Raw genomic sequence first — 22,754 nt, 5'->3', positions numbered from 1 at the left:
GGAGTTCCAGTAAGGATCCAGTATTCATAGTGTAGCAGAATACAGAGGCCTCAAACCACACCAATTACTCATTGCAGTGAACATTTACAAGTAAAGATGTATAGACTTAAGTGTATACTGTGTGACATTGTGATATACCACACTACAGCTTCCATGACAAGATTGTTTTTGTGTGTGTTTGGCTTTTGTTATTTTGGTTTGTTTTTAAATTGTATGTTATTTTGTGGAGAGAGGTTTCAAGGGCAGTGGGTGGGTATGAAGGGATGGGAAGATGAGCGGGATTGGGGTGCATGATGTGAAATCCACAAAAAAATTAATAAAAAGTAAAATAAAAAGAGACTAAGGAAAACATTAAGGATTAAAAGAACAGTATACTTATAAAATGTTTTATAAGACCTTTCTCATAGAATCCCTGCCTCACTTGAATGTACCAGGCCCTGCTGACTCCCCATGGGAGGCCTTATCTTGTTGGAAGAGGGAATGGGGGATGGGTTGGGGGGGGAAAAACCTGGGAGGGGGGGGAGGAGGGAAGAGAGGGAGATCTGTGGTTGATAGGTAAAATGAATAAAAAACTTCTTAATAAAAAATAACCCACCATGACCAAGGTGACATGAAAGAAAGCATTTAATTTAGGCTCATAGTGTCACAGGGTAGAGTCTATGATGACAGAATGAAGGCATGGAGACAGACAGGTTGCTGGAGAAGCAGCTGAGAACTCATGTCTTGATTCTCAAGTGGGAGACAGAGAACATGTTGGGAACGGTGAGAATCCTTTGAAACCTACAAGCCAGTGGCACACCTCCTCCTTCATGGCACACCTCCTACCACTTCCCAAACAGTCCCACAAACTGGGTCCAAGTATCCAAATAAGTGAGCATAATGGGGGCATTCTTATCCTAACCACCCCACTAGGTAAACAGTATCATGCATGAATTCTCTACTATTGAGTCCTTTATTTAGTCCAATCAGATGGCTGCTGGTTATCGCCAAGATAATAGTGCCACTGTTGCACTGTTGGGAGTATCTTGCCAGACAGGTTATTGTTGCGGTTTGTAAGTTTTACAGCTAGGTAGGATTTCTGATTGCTCCTCTTACTTTGCAGCTTGTGTGGCCCCTTCAGATACCATGATCAATAGTCCTCGGGGAGGAGGCCGCCATGCCAGTCCCACCTTAGTTCCTTCATTAGTCTGTGGGGCGCATACTGTTCTTACAGGAAGGAAGAGAGCTGTGAAGTAGAGCAGCATTTAACCTGCCCCCAAATGGACTGGGTACAAGAACATGGTTTAGCTGAGTGCTGGCCCACAGTCACAGGGATGGCTTTCTTCCCCTCTTTTTCTTTTTTTCTTCAGGCAAAGCTTAGGGATCTGAGAGAAAGTATTTAGTTGAGTAGAGACTACCGAGAGTTATTCCTTCTTGTTGTTCCAGAGAACATTTTGCTATCATGTGCATTGTTACACATGTATTTAAAAAATCTGCCACAATATAGGGAATAAGTGTGAAAATTTCAGATTACTTAGATGGTAAATAAGCTTAGCAATCTGGGTATGGAGATTCCTGCCTCTGTTCCTAGTACTCCAGAGAATGGGGTAAGGGGTCATGAGTTCAAAGTAAACCTGAGCTACATTTCAGGGTCTCAAAAATTTAAAACTTAAGTCCAAGTGGATCAAAGACCTCAACATAAATCCAGTTATTCTGAACCTGATAGAATAGAAAGTAGGAAGTAGTCTTGAACACACTGGTGCAGGAGTTCACTTCCTAAATATAACACCAGTAGCACAGACACTGAGAGAAACAATCAATCAATGGGACCTCTTGAAACTGAGAAGCTTTTGTAGAACAAAGGACACGGTCAACAAGATAAAGCAACAGCCTGCAGAATGGGAAAAGATCTTCTCCTACCCTATATCTGTCAAAACAAACAACAAACTATAGCTTGTGGACTTCACAGTCGAGAAAGAGGTCAAAGGTTAAACCAGTCAGACACCTACACAAAGGGGGAAAATTAACAATTATATAAGAAAATAAGAATACTTTTTATTTTTTAACAGAGATTATATAAATGGAATATATTAAAAGAAAGCTTGTTAGGTGATATGGCACATGCCATTGATTCCAACACTTGGGAGGCAGAGGCAGGCAGATCTCCATGAGTTAGAGGTCAACCTGGTCTATAAAGTGAGTTCCAGGACAGCCAGAAATGTTACACAGAGAAACCCCGTCTCGACAAACAAAACAAAACAAAACAAAACAAAAAAAGCTTTAGGACTAGATATAATTTCTAAGTGTATAATTAGTATTTGTGTAATGGTCATGAGATTAGAAAATTAAAATTGATAATTAGAAAACGATCTGTAGAGTTCCATATCCTAAAAAACATTTGTTTAAAATCTTTTGACTGTGCTGTTTTTGTTAGGCTGAGTTGCTTGGGCTTCAAAGAATAGTGTTGTGTATCTTTCTCTTATTTTTTTGTTTTTATTTTGCATGGTCTATAATATGTACATCAATGCAAATATCATGTGACATTTCTTCGCATGCATGCTCTTTAAGTATATAATTTTTCTTCCTAGTAATATTACTGATTGTCGTTAAGGAATTTTTGTAAAAAGTTTTGAAGATGAGAAAAGGCTGTAAGTAGTTACTTTCCATCTAGTGTGAGGAGATTAGGCTCAGAACCAGTAATAATGCCAAAGACACAAGAATCACCTGGAAGAAAATCTTGTTAAAACATACATATGTAATGAATACTTAAACATTTCATTAGATGCTTTTACAATGACAAAATTAGTTTTGGATATTCAGCTAATGCTTCCTTAAATAGTGACTAGGTGTGATTGTTAATGAAATTTAGGAAGTGCATTTTGGTGATTGTACCTTGTTCTAGTTTACTTTATGTTGCTGTTATAAACACCACTACTAAAAAAACAATTTGATGAGAAGAGGGTTAATTTCATTGTATAGATTATAGCTCATGACTGAGGGAAGCCAAAGAAGAAAGTCAATACAGCAGCCATAGAGGAATGCTACCTACTGGCTTGTGTCTGGCTTGTTCATCTACTTTTCTTATACAGTCCAGTCATAAACATCTAGGAATGATACTGCCCACAATGAGCTGATCTCTCCTACATCAATCATTAATCAAGAAAATGCTCCATAAACCAATATGTTAGAGGCCATTCCTCAGTTGAGGTTTTCTCTTCCCAAGTGACTCTTGAGTTGCATCAAGTAGACAGCTAAAACTAACTATGGCATGAGTAAGATCTTTTGGCTAATAAGGATGAAGACGCCTCTATATAGTTCCATTTCAGTGAAGTAAATTGACACTGATTCACTGTGTCTTTAGGTTTATTGAACAATAAACCATGCAAACACATGTTTGCTATTATGCTATATCACACAAAAGGGTGGGATTTTCAAGCACATTAATTCTGATCATACAAGTCACTTTGTAAATGTAGAAAGTAAAGGTATTTTGTTAGACTGTTCATTCATCATGTATTGTTTCATTTTAGAAATGTGTTCTAAGATACTTTGTTCTTTGTCATAGTAATTATAGATTTACTTGGAATCAGCACCATATTACCTAGTTCTTCATTAATCACACTTCACAAAATACTGTATGATGTTATATACATGTTGTGGCCACACCAGACACCATCTTTTTCACAGTACACACTTGTGTGTATTCACACATCTGCAGTTCTGATTCATGCTCATTTTACACAGTCAGTTCCCCAGTGAAGATGAAAACACTCAACAACAGCAAGCACTCTTTCACAATCATGATGGCTTCCTTGTTATGTTTGCTTTTTCCTCACATTCCCACTTTTAACTTTGTGCACCCATTAATCTGTTTTCTGGTTTCACAATGTCATTTCTAGACAGTCATAGAAATGGAATCATAAAATATCCATTATTGAGAATTGAATGATGGGGCTTGAAATTTAGTGGCATAGGTTACCGCTCAAAATAATTTAAACATAGTTTAGTGCTCCCAATTGTTTTTGGACCCCCCTCCATTCTTCCTCTTCCTCTTCTATCTCCTCTTCCTATTCTATATACTGTGTGTTAGCAAGACTCTGAACACTGTGGCATTTCCCTTAGAAAAGCAGCTTAAAGGAGGAAGGCTGTATTTTAGCTCACAGTTTCCAAAGGTTCTGTTCCTGGTCCCTTGGCTCTAGGTGCTTGGCCGCATCATAATTGTGGCAGGACCGTGTAGCAAAGGAGAATTTCTACATCTCATTGCATACAGGAAACAACTACATGATAGGACCTGGGAGTTAAGTAGAACTCTCTATGAGCACACCATTGGTGCTCTGTTAGCTATTCCAGCTCCTCTCCTTTTCACAGCCTTCCCAAATGGGACAGCCAGCTGAGAATCCAGGCATATGAGTCTTTGGGTGCATTTCATATTCAATCCACAACACTTTTAATATAAAATTTGTGCCAAACCATGATACCTACTATTAGTACATCATGGATGGTTTCTTGGAAGGAGAGAGAATCAAAAGGAGAGACCAAGTACTTCTGTCCTTCATCACCTACCAAATACCTCAAATTCTGTATCTTTAATCCATCCTCATACATAGAGGTTAGCCAATACATATAGTATAGATATTCTTATATCTTCTTCATTGATTTCTGATTTAACAAGAACACTGGATACTCGTTTACTTTGCATGACTTAAATATATGTAGATAAATTATTATTCAGAATACATTCTAATTGAAATTATGTCTAAATCACGTACTATTTATATATACTCATTCTTTCAAAATCAATAATTTTAAAACACTTTTACTTATTATTATTGTATATAAATATGATAGATGTAGATGGACACTTGGTAGGAATGTGGGAGTCAGAATACAACTTTGTGGAGTCTGTTCTTTCCTTTCACATTTATATGCATTCTGGGGGTTGAATTCAATCTTGTTGACCCTGAAATCAGTAGATTTTCAATTTATGTTCATGAGTTTAACCATGCCTTTTATTGTGCTGGGGATTCAGCCTAAGAGCTTGAACACGTGATTCAAACAACCTACCACTGAGCCACAAGCTCTGCCAGAAAAAGTATTTAATGTCACATTCCAGGGGATATGTATTCTCTGATATCAATTTTCTACCATTGTAATCATTTTTTTATGCTTCTATGCAGAAAAAATAATTTTCAGTCAACCCAAGTGTTTTTAGATCTTAAATGTTTAGCAAAATATTGGCAAAAGAATGATCATTTTACAATAAAAACACAAAGAAATTGAGGGTAAGATTTGTGTATATATCTCATCATTTTGTATGACTAACTATAATTTCTCACAGCACATTTTTCCTCCACAGTAATCCAGTGTTTGCCTATTTAACAAACTAAAGCCGAGAGATTATGTGTCCCCTAAACTTCTTAGAAGAATTACTTGGCATCAGAATGTGCCTGCTGGTTTTTAGTCCTAATTTCTTTATATTTTATATATGAGAAAGCCAAAATGTTAAAACATGCTTCCATAACATTGTGCTCTCTTAAAAATGAGAACTTCTGCAAATGTTTGTTGTAATCATGCCCCTGAAGATATCTCTCAAAGGCAAGGTTCAGTTTAAAAACCATAGTGACAACTTTGATGAAAAAAATCGACATTGTAAAGTGAATTCTTACACACTAGTTATGGACCATGTGTTATGGCATCATTTACTTCATCAAGGTCTGTAGCAGATCTTGGAAGCTGACTTATACAGAGAAACCAATACCATAGGTATCAAAGTATATATATATATATATATATCAATACATTGTGTACATCAAGCTTTTCTCTACAAAAAAAATTAGATCTGGGCTTTAAATTTTTTTTTTGAAATTTGGAATGAGTTTGTTTATATTTTATATATGTTTGTTGTTCTGAGTATCATTATAATATTATTCTTTTGGGTAGGCAAAGGAATAAGGCACATACATGGAGAATCTTCTAAGACCTAGTTGACCAATGAGGTTCTGTGAGCCAAATACTCATGGTGGATGCAGTCTGAATCATAACTGAGATCTCAGTGAGACATTTCATAAAAATTGACCTACTCTTTCTTTGGTTTTCAATATTATTCCATAATTTGTTATCTCTTACTGCCAAGTTTCCTCATTTTATCTTATAAACTCTTGGAATGAAGGTGTGATGAAGGAGGAGGTGGTTCTATAGGAAGAGAAAGAAAGTAATTGAAGAGTGCTTTAGGGAACTTTAAATATCTGTTATCTACCTGTCATTTCTCAATCCATCAGTCACTGTATACATCCATCCTCTCATGTACTTACCCATCTCTGCAGCAGTCCTTCTGGCTATCAAACTGAGTTATCTAATCCATCTATCTATCCATTAATCATATTTCAAATGATCATCACTTAATTTGGTTTCAGTTGGAGTGATGCTACCTCCTGTTGACAGATAGTGTTACAGGGCTTGTTGTAGTTACCACTTTCCACACCCTTGTGCTCAGAAGAGAAAAAGACATGATTTATCATAACCACACTCAGTGGCTCTGCGTACTGTGGTTTCTCCTATTGGGTCCTGACTTGGCTTGGTCACCAGCCATCTCTCCCATTGCCTCACTTTTTGAAATGTTCCACAGATAATAAATTGTAAGTATATACACAGAATTGCTGAGAGTTTTGCAATGTTCCATTCCAGCCATCTATTCAGATGTTGTAACAGTTGGTATTAGTGTGTCCTTAAGTTTATTAGGACCACTTTTCTAAGGTACTGAATAATTATTTTAATTGCATATCTGATATTTATGTAGTTAGATAGTCATGAAATATATTCCTTAAATGATTTATGTATTGGAATAAAAAGATAATATTATTAGCAAAATTAGATTGTGATATATAAATTTTACCACATTTTATGTCTTAAAGCATATACATTATTGACAGGGTCAAAACAAATGATTTAATTAACCAAACCTTAGAGTAACTTATTGTAACATTTTGGCATAGTGAAATTTTGTCTTCAGATAAGAAATTGTAACACTCTTTTCTTTTTCAAGACAGTTTCTCTGTGTAGCTTTAGAGCCTGTCCTGGAACTCAATCTGTAGACCAGGCTGGCCTCAGACTCACAGAGATCTCTCTTAAAGGACATAACAATCAAAAGTCAACTGAAATAGCTACCTATCCCTGTATTTTTTTCAGTGACAGCATTTATCCAGAACTCAATCCATTGATTAAAATATGTGTTTTCCTCTTGCTTGTTCTGAGCACATAAGTATTTCAGAATCCAAAAGTAAATTATTCCAAGAAAACGTAAGAATTTCAGAATCCAAAAGTAAAATTATTCCACCTGCAAAAACAGTTGCAGATTTTAGTTGTCATCAATGCCTTGGTTTTCCCTTGCATGTGTTCCCAATTCAGAGAGAGGGTGCTCCATAGCATGGCACACCATAGTTTAGAACTAAACCCATTGGTGGTGAGATGACACAACACAAGACTAGACCCAAATGACAGTTGGTGTTCTCTGTCAGGAGGGGTGTAGTCTCACTTTCTAACATTGGTCTTAGCTACAGACCTATAGGAGGAGTTTTCTGAACAATGCAAACCACTTTGTAGAGTGAAGTTTAATGAAGAGGGTGCAAAGAAGGCTGTTTGAAAGAATGTTATGGAAAATTACTCTCCTATTTATAATTACAAGGTTTTAAAAATGGATGTGAAAACATTTCCTAAGTTTTCTATGAGTATTGTTTAAATACATATTGCATAATTGGAACTATGTAGTTACTTTGTTTTGGGAGTACTCAATTTTAAAGAATTGATTTTTGAATCAGTTCTTTAAATGAGATCAGTTAATATTTATCATTAATATTAGTCTTTAAAAATCACATTACTAAATTAGGTAAACTCATTATGACCTCAGAGCTGTTCATTTGAGTATTTATGTGCTAGTGATGTCAAAGAATAAACCATTTCTTTATTTCTTCTGGCCTTGAGTTGACATGGGCTATCCCAGGTCTTGGCAGTTCTGGCAGAAGGATATGCTGATAAGAACTTTGAGGTCATAGGAGTATTCCTAGGTACAGGAACCCATTCTAAAAAATGCAAAACATTCCTGAAGACAAAGATTTCAATAGACCCAGTACTTTGAATCTTAACAGTGGACATTCTACAATGCCACACTGTGAAAAGTAGTCACTGCAGAGTTATATGATAAACAGCAAAACAAATTTACACTGCAGTGTTCTGTTCCTTAATGTGTAGTATGGCTTTTTAATGAGCCTATAATGTGCTTCTTATCATCTCACATGCAATATAATCAGACTAGTTTACCTATTCTTAAAAGAAAAAAAATCTCATATGAGGGCCATCAAATCTTTAAAAGTTATATTCATTGTTCCAATTTAAACATGTTCCAAATATTCAAGACAGATCAATATCCTACCAGTGTGTGGCTAGGCACAATGATAAGACACAAACACAGAGCCTATCAAGAACTATATATAATTCATGTACCTAAAATGTGGATTTATTGTTGAGAAGCCAAAATAAAATTAGGCTCACAATTTTAAAATTTTAATTCTGTACCCGATTTACAGAGGTTGTGACTTGTTGGCTGTTAAGTGTATAATACCTACTGTGAAGCTAGTAACACTCACTTTTGTTTGTGTGGAAGGCCCTGGTTGTGATGGACATCGAGTTGGAATGGTGTTGGAATAAAGGGAGCCATCCCAAAAGAGAGATGAAAAGTTTAGCCTGCCCTGCGTCGATTGCTGCCTTTGAAGTGAACCACCTTTGCGGCCCGTGTTTTTCTTGCATCGCATTGTGCTTTGACTCATCAGATACTCCTAAATCCATCCCCTTCCCGCTTCCTAAATAGTTTAGCTATAATAGGAAGCTTGTTTTTCTTTTCTTTCCTGTCTACCTTTTCTCCTTTCTTGACAATTTTGCTTTATTCCTTAACCCTCCCTCCTGACTCAACATGAAGTATAAAAGCTTTTTGACTTTAAAGCAATTTATAAAAAGTCTGCTTTCTCACTTGAAAGGAGGGGCGATTCTCTTCTGCATTGTATGACTTTCCTTTTAAACAATACTGCAGCAATGCAAACATATGTCTAAAATGTTGGTGGAAAATTGACTTAAATACTTTAAAATTAATGGCTCGTTAACACGTCTCTTTCTTCTGGTTGACCCATATTGATTTTAGAGCCCTGTATAAAATGTGGGTGCTAACTAAGATCAAAGTTTGTTATAAATATAGCACACTAAAATTTTTGAAACAATTTTAGAACTCTAACAACATTCTCAAGCTTGTTAGTAGGATAGCATAGAAAGAATGACAATTATCATATATAATAATAATTAAAATATAAGATGATTTTATTGCTCAACTTCCTCTCCCAGTACTGGGCAGGCTAGAGCTTCTGGTGTTACAATGAACTATGAGTACAGACAGATGAGCTGAACAGTATGAATGGATATGCAGCTATTATCCCATTGTAAGAATTACTTTCTTATAGTAAAGAACTTGAAGAGAACCTAAACTGAATTGGTAATTAATGTAGGAAGGGTAATAACATGGACAACAAAGCAAATGGACATTTAAAGTGAAATTGTGGTTGAGGATGTGGCTTAGTCAGTGGAGCTCTTGCCCAGTGTGCACAGATCACTGTGTTCCATCTCTAGGAATGCATACAACTGGATATGAGGCTTGTGCCTGTAACATCAGCACTTGGGAGGTGGAGGCAGGGGGTCAGAATTTCAAGGTTGTTTGCCACTACATAATCAGTTCCAGGACAACCTGGAACATGTCAGACCCTGTCTCAAAATAATGTGAATTTGTGGTTTTTAAAAAATCATTTAACCATATGCATTTTATTTTCTTTCAAAAGTTATTAAGTGAGAGAATATCTGGAGAGTTTACATTTTTACATTTACAGCCATAACTGATGAGTGTATCTTCAGTGAAGGTGAGCTCAGATCTGTTATGTTGCAAGACACAAATGTTATTTTGTGAATTTATTCATTGTAATTTAACATTTCCTAAAAGTAAGTATCTAAGCATATTATAAAGGAAAATGTACAAATATTTATTGTCTCAGTGATAAACTAAGAACATTTATTAAAAATTGGCAAAATTACACAATAGCAAATACTTTACACATAGTAGGAATGTAGCAACTTTGCCATGTTGAGAATACACTTAATTTGTACAAGCATATTAGATTTAGAGCAACTACTTAACTGTACTACAGAACTTTAAAGGAGACATTGTCTACATTCTATGAGTGGGTGCATTTTAAATTAGCATACATTTAAATAAATCTGTGAATCTTTTTAAATCTCTAAAATAAACTTTATGAATCTAGATAGGTTGTTGAATATTTTGCTTTATGTTAAAGATGTCCCTTTAGCGCATATGTGTTTATGTGTATGTATCTGCATATTTGATATACACACATGGAAACAGACTTAGAACCTGTCTCTTGGAAGTTACATGCTAGCTATGTGCCTGCTGTGTTTTCTTCAGCCCTGATTGACCTCCAGTTGGCTTTATCTTCCAGCTCTTAAGCTCACCTTTCCCGTCCCCACAACTCCTTTGTCTTGAACTTGTAGTTAGGGACCTATAAGCAAACACTTAAGCAGAGAGCTCCCTATGTACACAATACCATCTGTGAATTCTATTGTGATGTGAATCGTCACATTCCAATATATCTGATTTTTTAATTTACCTGGATTTCTGAGGCTGGGTCATACTGGGACTTAGAATAAGAAACCAGAAATTCCACCTTTCAGCCACTCTTGATTTTTAAAAATCTTGAAGAAAAATCTACAAGTTAAAAAACTGTGTCTTATAAAAGTAAAAATATACATACTTAATGATGAAATTAGAAAGAACTAGGACCACAGAGATTAAGTTCAATGAAGAAAAAAAATCTAGGTCCCGATTAATATGTATAATCTATGGTAATTCCTTAACTCATAATAATTTGTTACAGAGTCAAGGACAAATGGGCCATACTCCTTACTTCTGAGTGAAAAAAATTATTATTATTTATTTCCTTTCCTTCACATCTCCATATTTATACAAAGGTGTTTATTTATAAAGATATTGTGTGGAGGGACTATAAATGCTTGTATTTAGTATAATTTATTTTACCAACAATTTTAGAAGAGAAAAACATCACCAGTCATGCCACAAGTTTGTGCAGAGACTGAGGGGAACCATGAAGATTAAGCATTGAGATAGCTTTAGATAATATTTAATATTTCATCTACTTCCTTAATAATAAAATTAACAACCTAAAATTTTTCTGTAATTAGACACTTTTCATCAAATTGTGCATTTTAAAATATTTTGAGATATGTAGCTAAAATTAAAGATCAAAATTAACATGCATAATATTTATGAAAAGTGTTAACACACAGATTATCTTATCTAAGGGGCATGTGAAATTGAACTCCAAACACACTGGTGAAACACTAAAGAATAAAACTTACAGGAAAAGCATAGAAGTTTTAAAAAATGTTAATTTATATGTGTCATAAAAGTAGCATATTACTTCTATATTGTGCCCAATTAAAATTAATCTTGTTTTCCTGTATTTGAATAGCATTTTGGGGTTGGGAAATGGATGAAGATTGCTTGTGCAATACAGTTTCTCGCTTTATGAGAATAAAGTATGTCTAATTTACTAAAATTTAGCTCAATGTCTCATTTGATTTGAAGGAAACTAGGCTTGTTTATTTTAGCATAATTAGATATTTTTATGCCGAGATCTATGCTTTCTGATAGGCACCATGGCTACTGTTATGTTTCCTCTATGAGAACTCCCACAAAATGCTTGAACGTGAATTTTTGAAGGTTAAGATTTTTTCTCTTTTAAAGGACACTGTATAGCTTATTGTGAGCATTCTTGGGCATCAGACAAGTATTGAATGGCTCAGTTCAGGTTGTCCAGGACAATTGGAAAGTAGTGTTACCTCATCTCTAAGGTGCTGGTATGCAAGTCCCAGTTTAGTTGATAAAGTTTTACAGCAGTTTAAATGGTCATGTTTACACCAGCATCTTGGATTTTATTTCTACTTTGAAAACACAGACTCTAATAACAAATCTGGTGATCATCTCTGATTGACACGAAGATTCCCAAAGACAGAAGTTTAAGATATTTTTAATGCTGAAACAGCATTTTAGACTAAGGTCCCACCCTTTTTTTTTTTTTTTTTTTGTACATTTACATGTCTTATTAACAAGTGCTTAAACTTCTGACATTGTTTCAGAAATTAATTTTCTGAATTTTATCAGTGTGTCTACAACATCCTGATAAATAATATTTGGTTGAAGATAATCCATCATTGTCCCAATATAGAAATCAAGAGTGAGAACGGTCATAGCCATAAATGGCTTTATTGTCCATTCTTGCTACCATGATTCTATCACTATTTCTTTCATACATCTGATAAGGTAATTGACTCCTTTACACTATTAAGAAGTGCCCTTGAACTATACATACAGAGAAACCTATGTTTAACAAGTAATTAAACAAGTTAGATGAGCCCTTTTGATTTGCTTCTAGAATTGCAGAATTGTTGTAAAGGTTATTAGCAGTAGGACTGTAAAAATAATATGAACCAACAGCTGTCAGGTCCTGTGAATGGAACAAGAGGACCCAAAGGTTGATGAGATAGCTCCACACCTCAGCCTCTCAGTTAACAGCAGTGACTTGTCCGTACTCCACTCTTTTCATTTCAGTTCATGTCAAATTTAATGTTTCTAGAAGTGAATATTTATTTATGACAAAACAAAGACCTCGCATTAGAGTTCACATGCTCCTCTGACTCCAACTTTAGTGTAAGCTAACATGAATATTAAAAGTCTATCAAACTCTTTTAATAGATGTTTGTGTGTTTCACATGGTGGATTGTACTAACAAGCCTTCCTTTCAGAAATCACGAAACTGGTGTTGCTAGCCCATCAAGGCTTGACTTGAGCACATCACCTTTACTGGTAATCGTGATATCCAGGGATTAAAACTCAAGCCCTTGTTTGTGTCTGCATGTTGGAAGTTATGAAGTTTTCCTATTTGTCAACCTGGTCCAAGTTAGATTAGTAAATTGAAGTCTGTTTCAGGTTTCTTGTACATACCTCCTATCTGTTTTCGATAATGAGAAACCCATTGGGGTTTGGGGCTAATGTCTTAGTGTTCTCATCATGCGCAGTGTTATAGAGCAGGGCAGCCAGGAGAGCTACTGGATGGAAGGTTCACTATTTGATGGGGTTTACTTCATATAAACTCTTCGGAAGTCCTAAAGTTCTTAGATTCAATTCAATTTCATGTCATTTAAATACTTGTCCTACTTATTTTCTCCTTGAAAATAAACATTTCCAATTTCCTATAATTTCTCAAGCTCAAAAACCCTTTCAGACTCTAAATTTCAATTTCTTGAAAAATCTATTTTTTTTGGCATTAGGAATTTCTATGTCATAGAACACCTTGGTGTGTACTAGCCAGGCTTTGACTGTTCTTTAACAATATGAGCTTTTAGTTCTAATAATAAAATTGATTATGCAATATGATAATATTTGTTTCTGATCCAATATACAAAATGAAAGCTTTGCTTATTTATTTGATTAAAATGTGAAAGTGCAAGTACATTCCAGTTTGTGTTGTGTGGACCAGAACTTACTTTATCAGTCACTTTCCTAACCTTTAAAGAGCCTTAAATAGTACATATGAAAAACACATTCATATCAGCTTCCCCTTGGGGATTTTTTCTTTGGTTTAAGAAAATTTTATTAAAAATTGGCATTGCAAATAACATTTTTCATAACTATATGTAGACCTGTTAAAATTTTTATTAAAACTGGAGTTCGGCCTGTTCTTTTTCATCATTCTATCAGATATTAAAGTGCTGCAGCAGCTGTAGGAAATAGAGAAAGGGATTTTCACAGGGATTTGAGTCTCCCTGTCTCCATGCCTTCAGTGATCATATTATCATAACTATCACACATAACAAAGCTCTAAATCTAATTCAGATAAAGTAGTCAGGACTCCGAAATACAAAAATCCAAACATATGCCGTAACATTTTTTTTTTTCCAGGGCTGGCTCCTTTAACATGGATTTTGTAAACTTGGAGAGGCATTCAAGAGATTTTGTATATGAACACAAACTAAACAACATCGTTAGCTGTATGTTTGACGGAGATTTAATTAGGGGTGTTTTCAGCCGTCCAAGCAGTTCCATTAAAAAGAACATCCTGCATGCACTAGCAAATTATGATCAAACCTCGAAAGGTTAATAAGAATGAAACTGGACGCTTGTTTTTAAGCAGCCTGTATGAATCTCTAACTCCTCAACAGTCTGAGTCATTCCTCAAGAGAGCAACGTCCTTTAAATGCAGTCTTGAAGATGGTAAGTGTGACCATATAATTCTTTTGTGAATTAAGGAAGTTAAAAATGAGGGCAATAAAATCACAAATGGGCTGAACTTCAAATAAAAATGACACAAAAGGACTTATATAAAATGAGCTTTTCTTCACATTTGTAGGACAAATTTATAATTTGACATCTCCGTGAAAAGCAGACTTGTCCTATGAATAGTTTGTAAAACTCTGCTCAAAATTTTCAACCAGTTGACAGATGAGCAGCTATGTGTATATATTTATTGTAACAGTGCCTTCTACTGGTCACACCTTATTTATGAGGTGAGTAAATTGTATAGTAATGAAACTATATTTATCCTAAACTGTTGTTGGGAATGTCTTTTGACTCAGCAAAAATCTTTTGGTGAATCAAAACTTCAAGGCATGAAAATATGGTGTGCTGGGGATTAGCACATTTTATTTCTGTTTTAATTCAGCAGAAACTGGATCTTTGGAACAGTTTCTTTTAGAGAGAAAGTGTTTTCTATATAATGTAACTTAAAATGTCGAATATTTCCACCTGTTTATTTTTATTGTTTTTATTTTGAAATTGATCTTGTTCTGGTTGCCAGTGTTTTAGCTTTTCAGTCACACTGTGTCAAATTAAGATGAGAGGAATGCTCACATTTTATTAATCTCTATAAAATTTGAGAATCGTGAAATTTACTTGTAAATTGAGAAATACAGAGGAACTTAATATATAACAAAACCAACTTAAAATATTTAATAATGTTTCATGTAGTTATATAAACCTCTTTTAGATATGAAGGCATTAAATATGGCTGATTTTAAAAAGTTTTGGAAAAGAATAAAAAATTAAAAAGAAGCCATAAAGTCATGATGAAAAGGTATGCTTTTCAGCAAAATATTGTATAATTTGTGACATTAAGTACATAATTCATTCTCAATGTGTGACTCCAGTAAAATCTTTATGAACCCCACACTGTTTCAGTTTTTATTTTAAATAATATTTAACAGATAATAGATGATTACACAATGATTTCACTATTAAATGCTCCAAAATTAGTGTTATATAGATATAATTTACATTGAATGTGTTATCTTGCAGTATTAAGTTTTATAGGAAATTCTAAACATGGACATTTGATGCTCTACAACCAAATTAGAATCTACTGTATTTGCATGTCATTAAATCCTGCTTTTATTGCCTGAAGCAATGTCTTAAGGAATCTTTATTACAACAAATTAAAAACATGAATGTCTGATAAAATTCACTGTATTCAGTTAGAAACAATTGTTTTAATGGGGCCAGTTTTGTTTATGCTGGAAATGCTGTTCATCAGAAGGAGGTCTTTGTTTGCTGTGCTTTGCAAATCTTTGTTCAGGACTTACTACTCAGTGGTGTTATCTAGTCTAAAACTGGAGGCTGAGACTTCCCAACCAATGTGTCCCTCCTGACATCAGACAGAGTTTGAAAGCAGTCACCTGAGCAGAGTAGTTAAGGAAGAAAATATCATTTTTTTTTTTGTTTCTTCCACATCTGCTCTTAGTCAAAGATCATTTATCCTAAAAGATTTGTTTCAAATAATTGTTTCTTCCAGGAATGAATTATCGTCACATCTTAACATATGTGGAGGAAAGAAACAATTAGAAACACACAGGCAATAGTTTAGAAACAGAGTTTTAGTACGATTTTAATAAATACTAGCAATAACATTTTTAATGGTGAAAAAAATTAATGGTGAAAAATATGTCAAAGATTAAGGGCACAGCTTCTGAGTTGTAGAGCCCACGTGTGGAAATTCCTTTATTGCTACCTTTATTATGTCTGTTTTGTTTACCACCTGTTACTCATAAAAAGAAAACAGAGGTACTCTTAACAGTTTTACTCACTTGGAATGAAGTTTATATATCCAGAAATAAAAATCTCATTGCTATTTGCTCATGTGTGACTATTTCCACATTTTATGTGTGCATTTGCACTTGCATAGATGCCTCAATGAATAATGGGCTGTGGAAATGTGTGCACAAGGACAGAGGAAGAGACAATGCATGGCAGTGGGCAGTTAATGCACTTCCATTTTCATGAGTTATGCGTGACTGCATAATTCATGAATGGCAGAGAAAAGTCACAAGTGTGAATTGCATATGGACAACTTAATATACCATCAATGGTGTCACAACCATTGTGGTTAAAGAATGTGTTTAAGCATCATTTGTAATTTTTAGTCAGTTCATTTGACATTGTCTACTAAGGGAATTAAAAATATGATAAAATGAATCATCTCTTTAAAAATATACGCTATTTATAATCAGTATATTCTGTTTTCTCTTAAATTTGCCAGCAAACTGTGTTTTCTTATCTTTGGGTTGTTATTTTTATAAATGGAATTGCTATGAACAAAGCTGCAGAATTTTTGATGATATCTGTGGCATCAATTTAGGTTGTTACATTTGTTGGGGTCAGACTGATCATAGGATTTGTGTTCAGCACCTACACTTTAGCTGTGTCTTTACTGCACATAGAACAGTGATCTCTGGCTGGAAGTCTAGGATTCTCAGCGGTTTCTACAGAAGTGTAATAGCCATAATTCTCTATGCATTTATTTTTCTTGGTTGGCAGGTTTAAACCATAGAACTGGGCAATTAAATATTCATGGAGAAATGCTTTCTAGTATTATTTAAGGATGTAGATAGATGATGTAGTTAAAGTGATCCAGGAGCAGAGCATTGGATTTACAGATATAAACGGTTTTGAATACAAAGCATTGTCTTGTCCATCATTATCAATGCAGTATTGTTACGGACATGGATCCTTGCAGATGTGCACACATCCACACATAATATCTAACTACCAAGCCCATGTGCTCATGGATAGACATAATGTTGTCCTTGACAGTTAACAATTTTCATTATGACTGAGTTGATTTTAACCTTATGGCTAGTAATTAAGCCTCGGTGTGCGGGGAGGTTTTGGTGCCTTGCTCCAATAGCTTCTTGGCGGAGCAGCTTCATGAACACAGATGTGCTTAGCTCTTCCTCTCAGTGCCTGCACTTCTGACTGCAGTGTGTCATGTGTAGTCAAGAAGCAGCATTGGGCACTTGTATCTAGCTACCTATCTGAAATTGCCATTTCAAAGAAAAAAACACTGTGTTTAAATGAAAATCAGTGAGGATCGGTTTTCTAAGAAATGTGATACTTAATGAAAGAATTATTTCCTCATGTAGGAAAAATGCACTTGAGATGCAAATCTGTATTAGCGTGCACGATATAGTTGTGAAATGTAGTCATTTAAAATATTACAAGAAGAACACTGTTTAAGGGCAACGAACATGGCACTGTATGGTGAATAATATGGAGCACAGATTTCTGCCTGTCATTAAAATGCCTACAATTTGTGAACATTGCAAAGCATACTTTTCCCCTTCTAGTAACTGGAACAGACTAATTGCACATTTTTTGGCAGTTGTTGGAGATTCCATAGGCAATATTTTTGTAATCATTCTTGGTCACTAGGCAGGTATTTAACAGCTTGGTTCAGGTTGTCTAGGACAACAAGAATGTTGTCATGTCACATCTCCAAGCTGCTGGAATGAAATCAGTTGTGACAAAGCAGAGAAGATTAAATTTGTAACAGATACAATGCCTTTGAAGTCCCAGCTTATGATTTCACAGTGGCATTATAAGTCTTACTGCACTCTTTAAGCAGTTAGAAAGAATGCTGGCTATTAGCAGTTGAAATTTGTAAAATATGATTTTATTGTTTTTAATCAGGCATAGCAGCAGTTTGTATTATCTTAATACAACATTTTTATTGTCACACATTAGAATTGATAGTTTTTACACCTTTTCTTAAGGTAGATTACATTAGCCCCTATGTTATAAAATAGAAGAATACAAAAATATTTGTATTTGTGAATTTAATATACATTTGAAAATTTGCTAATTTCTAGAAAACCAAATGAGGAAATTTCATGTTTTACAAATTATTATTTTGAATTTTCCATTGCAAAATATTGCATACTTTACAAAGGAGTAAGTATAAGGTCACTAATACTGTATGCTTGTCTTGAAAGCCAAGAATCGACAATATGCAAAGCAATTATGCTTTGTTACTAAAGCTGACCACAACAAAATATCCTCTTGTCTTTATCATATGTCAGAAAGACTCTGGTTCCTAAAAGTAATGTCTAGAAATCTTAAGGTATGCAATAAACTGCTTCTTGATGGGCAATGTGTTTTATTAGACAAGCACCCAAGGTCTGAGCACACAAATTTGAATACCAAAATTCTATGTAAGTTACTCCTATTAAACTCATGTAATACTACTTTGTTTGATGACTACATAGACTTCAATGGGTTAACTTTGCATGAGGGTCAGGTTTTATATGTTTATATTTTTTTAGCCTTGGTCAGGAGAGGTGGCTTTGCTTGCCCTTCTGTGGTGTGGGAATGGTAGGGTTTCACTCCGTTTGAAAACCTAGCACATCCCAAGAGGCTAACTTGGTGTAGATTTCTTTCTCTGTATTAAATCGCTCATTGTCGCAAAGTGCCTAGTGCTGCTCAGCTTTGAAAAGAACTTCTAAGAGGTTGAAAAAGCTTCTGTATGAAAGGATTTTTCCCTTCTGTGGACAGAGTACAGTTTGCAGCTGTTTGACTCACAACAGCGAGACGGATCTGGTTGTGTACAGTAGAGTGGGAGCGATGGATGCAGCTGGACGGGAGGTTATAAATTTTAAAAGCAATGCAGATTTTTGCCATTAATTGGCCTCTAATAAAAGCAAACTCAATGGCTTCTAACTGTGGGAGCCGGTGGCTCTGTATCTGATATCAGGAATTCATACACATTACACAGTTTTAAGGATTCAGACCACGACTAATTGAAATATGAGGCATACTGATCAAATTTAGCATTACCAGCATGCACTATGGTTTGGGACTGTATGGCGACAAGGTAGCATTTATTACTTATTCTGCATAACACTGCTTGATTGAAATATCTAGCTATGTTGTCAGCAGAGGCCCAGCTGGGCTTTACTACAGCTAATTAAGTCATTAAAACAGAGGTCAAGCAATCTAATTCTTGCATACTAAAGTACAAAAAGTCTTTTATTATATTTTTTAATAAGTTAAGATTTGAATTTTTAAAGAAATTTCTTTTTAATAATGAATGCATTTACTGGTTTATTTATTGAAGTCTTAATTTAAATATATAGAGATAAGAAGTTATGAACTTGTCAATACACAATTTCCAAAGCAGTTTATATGCCTATGTGCTTTAGGAAGTGCATGGTGCATGTGATTTTTTTGAAAGTTGTTTAATAAATTAACACTGATGCAAGCCTTGGATACTCTCCGCTGACTATTTCTGCATGGTTGCCTGTCTCAGAGAAAAAAAAACAAAACAAAACTCCAAGATGCCTTCTGATAGAGCATACGATGCCTCTTGCAACTCACAGAAAATACTGGGCTATGACTCTTCTTTGAGAAATTCGGTGGTAAAGACTGGAGATTATAATTATTTACTTCTTTGTAATTTATCAAACTAAGTTTTTAGACTCTTTTATGATCCTCTTTTTGAGAAAACATGTAGACTAGTTTTTGCCAAACGTGTCAGTGGGTATGGAAATATGCATGTGTTTGGATGTACATGGGCTAACATCAGGACAGTCTATTTCTAAAAGGGAGAGAGAGCATTACTGGCTCATCAACAACACAACATATTTCATACAGTAAGAATGCTATCATGCTTTGCTTATCTTTATTATCTTAGTACCCACAAAGAATTCAATTACATTTGGTCAAGACAGACTTCTCAAGTAAACTCTGAACATAGTAGATGTCCCAGAAATGATTAACCAATCAATGAATATCTTAGAGATGTAACAGAGAATAATTTATAGCTTTTTGTCTCTTTTGGGTTTTTACTTTTTAGGATTAATTTTCAGCTGTAGTCTTCAAAGCTAGGTTTGGAGGAACAGCAAACTCATATTTGTCCATTTTTCTAAGTACATCTGAATAGAACTGGGAAAATGTGGGGATAAAAGTGTGTGTATGTTAACAACATTATTTAAAAAGTGAAATCAAGTTAAGTACAAAGAGACAAACAATTGGAGAAGCTTTAAAACGGTGTGGGCATAATGATACAAAATAGTTCAAGTTACAAGTGCTGTCTTAGAAAGGGTTTGAAATATCAAATGAGGTCTGCTTTAGGAAAAAAATCCTAGGACAGAACTGTGGGGAGATGCAGTCTTATTGCAGATTTCATATCTGCCAGGGATCTGCTTTCAGTGTGCGACTGACATGGAACAACTGTTCCTAATTTTTACATTTTTACTAGAGCAGAGTGCAAAGATCCAAGTAAGCTACTGCTATTTTGGAAAGAATGATATGTTTTCAAGTATAACATGCACTGCCACAAGGCATTGTGACAACAGCTTTTCAGAGCTTGAGAAACTTTGGACTCTTAATTCAGCTAGCTGTTCTCTAGCCCTTAGTAATTAAAAACTTCGGGAAGTAAAATTGTGTGATAATAAATGGCAAGTTTATTCCCAGTTGTAGCTCCTTTTGCCAATGCAATTATGACGGAGTCACTATTGGGAATATGTAACTTTTATATGTGGTACCATAGAAGGCTGGACACTAGGTTGCCTATTGTGTGATGCAGACTGTGAGTCTCTCTTCTTGTAAGTAAATTCATGCAAATATTCCTTCAACATGACCACTGCAAGTTGTATTCAGAGATAGGTTTGTGGTGTGCTTCACTGAATCTTATTAGTCCATATCCCCCCCTTTTTTTTTTCTATAAAAGAGTGAAACCAGGTCTTACTAACAATCATACTAATAAACACTTTAGTGTTTATTATTGCTGTAAAGCTGATATCAGAAACTGCCTTTTTTGTTTCAAAAAAATCTTTATTTTATACTTTCATATCAATAATTTTTCATAGCAGGCTTTGTTGTTCATAATTTGTCTTTCAAAGATATTTGAGAAGCATTCAATTAGATGCATAATTAAGACCAAAGAATGTCATGTTCTTTGAATGGCTCTTGCTGTACTGTTCAAAACAACTATATTTTAAGAGTGATAGGCACATCCCCTGTCACATTTTCAGATGGGCTTTCTCATGGCTGAACCAGACTATATAAGATAGTCTCTCTGAGCACCTGTCTCTCAGGCTTCCACTTTCTTGATAGCAGTAGATAAAGCTTCATACAAGCTGAAGACTTGGCATAGCTGATCCTCATGAGTGAGTTGGATGGAATGAAGATTTTACTCATTTATTGTATTGAGATACAACAAACCTTCTCAAAGCTTTATTGCCAAATTATTTAAAACTGAACTTAAATATCAGATAAACATCTCTATCAAAAAGAGAAAACAACACATTGCTTATTGTTTTGATTTTAGAAGCATTTAAAAAACTAGCATCTATTTAAAGTAAGTAGTTCATTTTACCCAGATCAGTAAGTTCAGAGTTTCTTAGCTTACATTTATTCTAAGGACCATGAGTATGGGATATGACTGAAGACCTAACGTCTGCTCTCAAAAGAATTTCAGCTCAATTTTAAAAAGAGAAGTTATGGAAGGTTTTTGGGTAAGCCTGTGAATCCCTGGGCACCTGTCCAAAATGAACCTCTAAGTCTTTGAAGTCTCCCCATCACTAATATGCACAGTGCAGTCTAATCCAGCTGTCTGCCTCCTTTCCTGTTTCCCATCCTCTTTCTTCATTCTGTCCTGAGGTACCAATAGCTACGGACGACGGAAGACAGTTAGGAGAATGAAGTTTGCTTTGCGTCTTGGCAGTGTTCCCACACACTGAACCTAGGGTTCTGTTTGGTAATGGAGGTGGAAAAACAGTCACCTGAGTCCTTTGTCTTCTTGGTGACATACATTTGCACAGTGACAATTCCTACCTACCTTTCAAATTACAAAGTATTTTATTTATCAGTTATACATTTGCAGGATTTTTTTTTCTATTTCAAGAAAAGATCGTATTATGTTAAACAGCAGCAAAAATAAATTTTCCCTAAAAAATCAAATTAACACCTTTTAATACCATAAGACATTGTATTATATACTATTAAAGTTATAAAGTTTTCCTGTGAGTAAAGTCAATGGAATTTTAATTTATTTTACACATATCCCTCATAGTTTGGTTAGTAACTTTACTTTAGACTTCATATTTGTTCATATTCTATTTGTTTAAGATGAAATATTGTTTGTCAAAGGGTATGTTTTACCAAAGAAAGAAATATTAAATTTAAAGCAAAGCTTGAACACAGTTTTTAAGCCATTTCAATGAAATACCCATCAAAGTATGGCCAGAAGATATTTCTATTAAGTAAAATACTTAAACTAGCATGTTGTTTTAGAATTTCTCCTTCTTGGTCATCTTTTGCTCAC

The sequence above is a fragment of the Onychomys torridus genome, chromosome 6 (genome assembly GCF_903995425.1).
Source record: "Onychomys torridus chromosome 6, mOncTor1.1, whole genome shotgun sequence".
Lineage (NCBI taxonomy): Eukaryota > Metazoa > Chordata > Mammalia > Rodentia > Cricetidae > Onychomys > Onychomys torridus.
Note: the sequence above shows the minus strand (reverse complement) of the source record.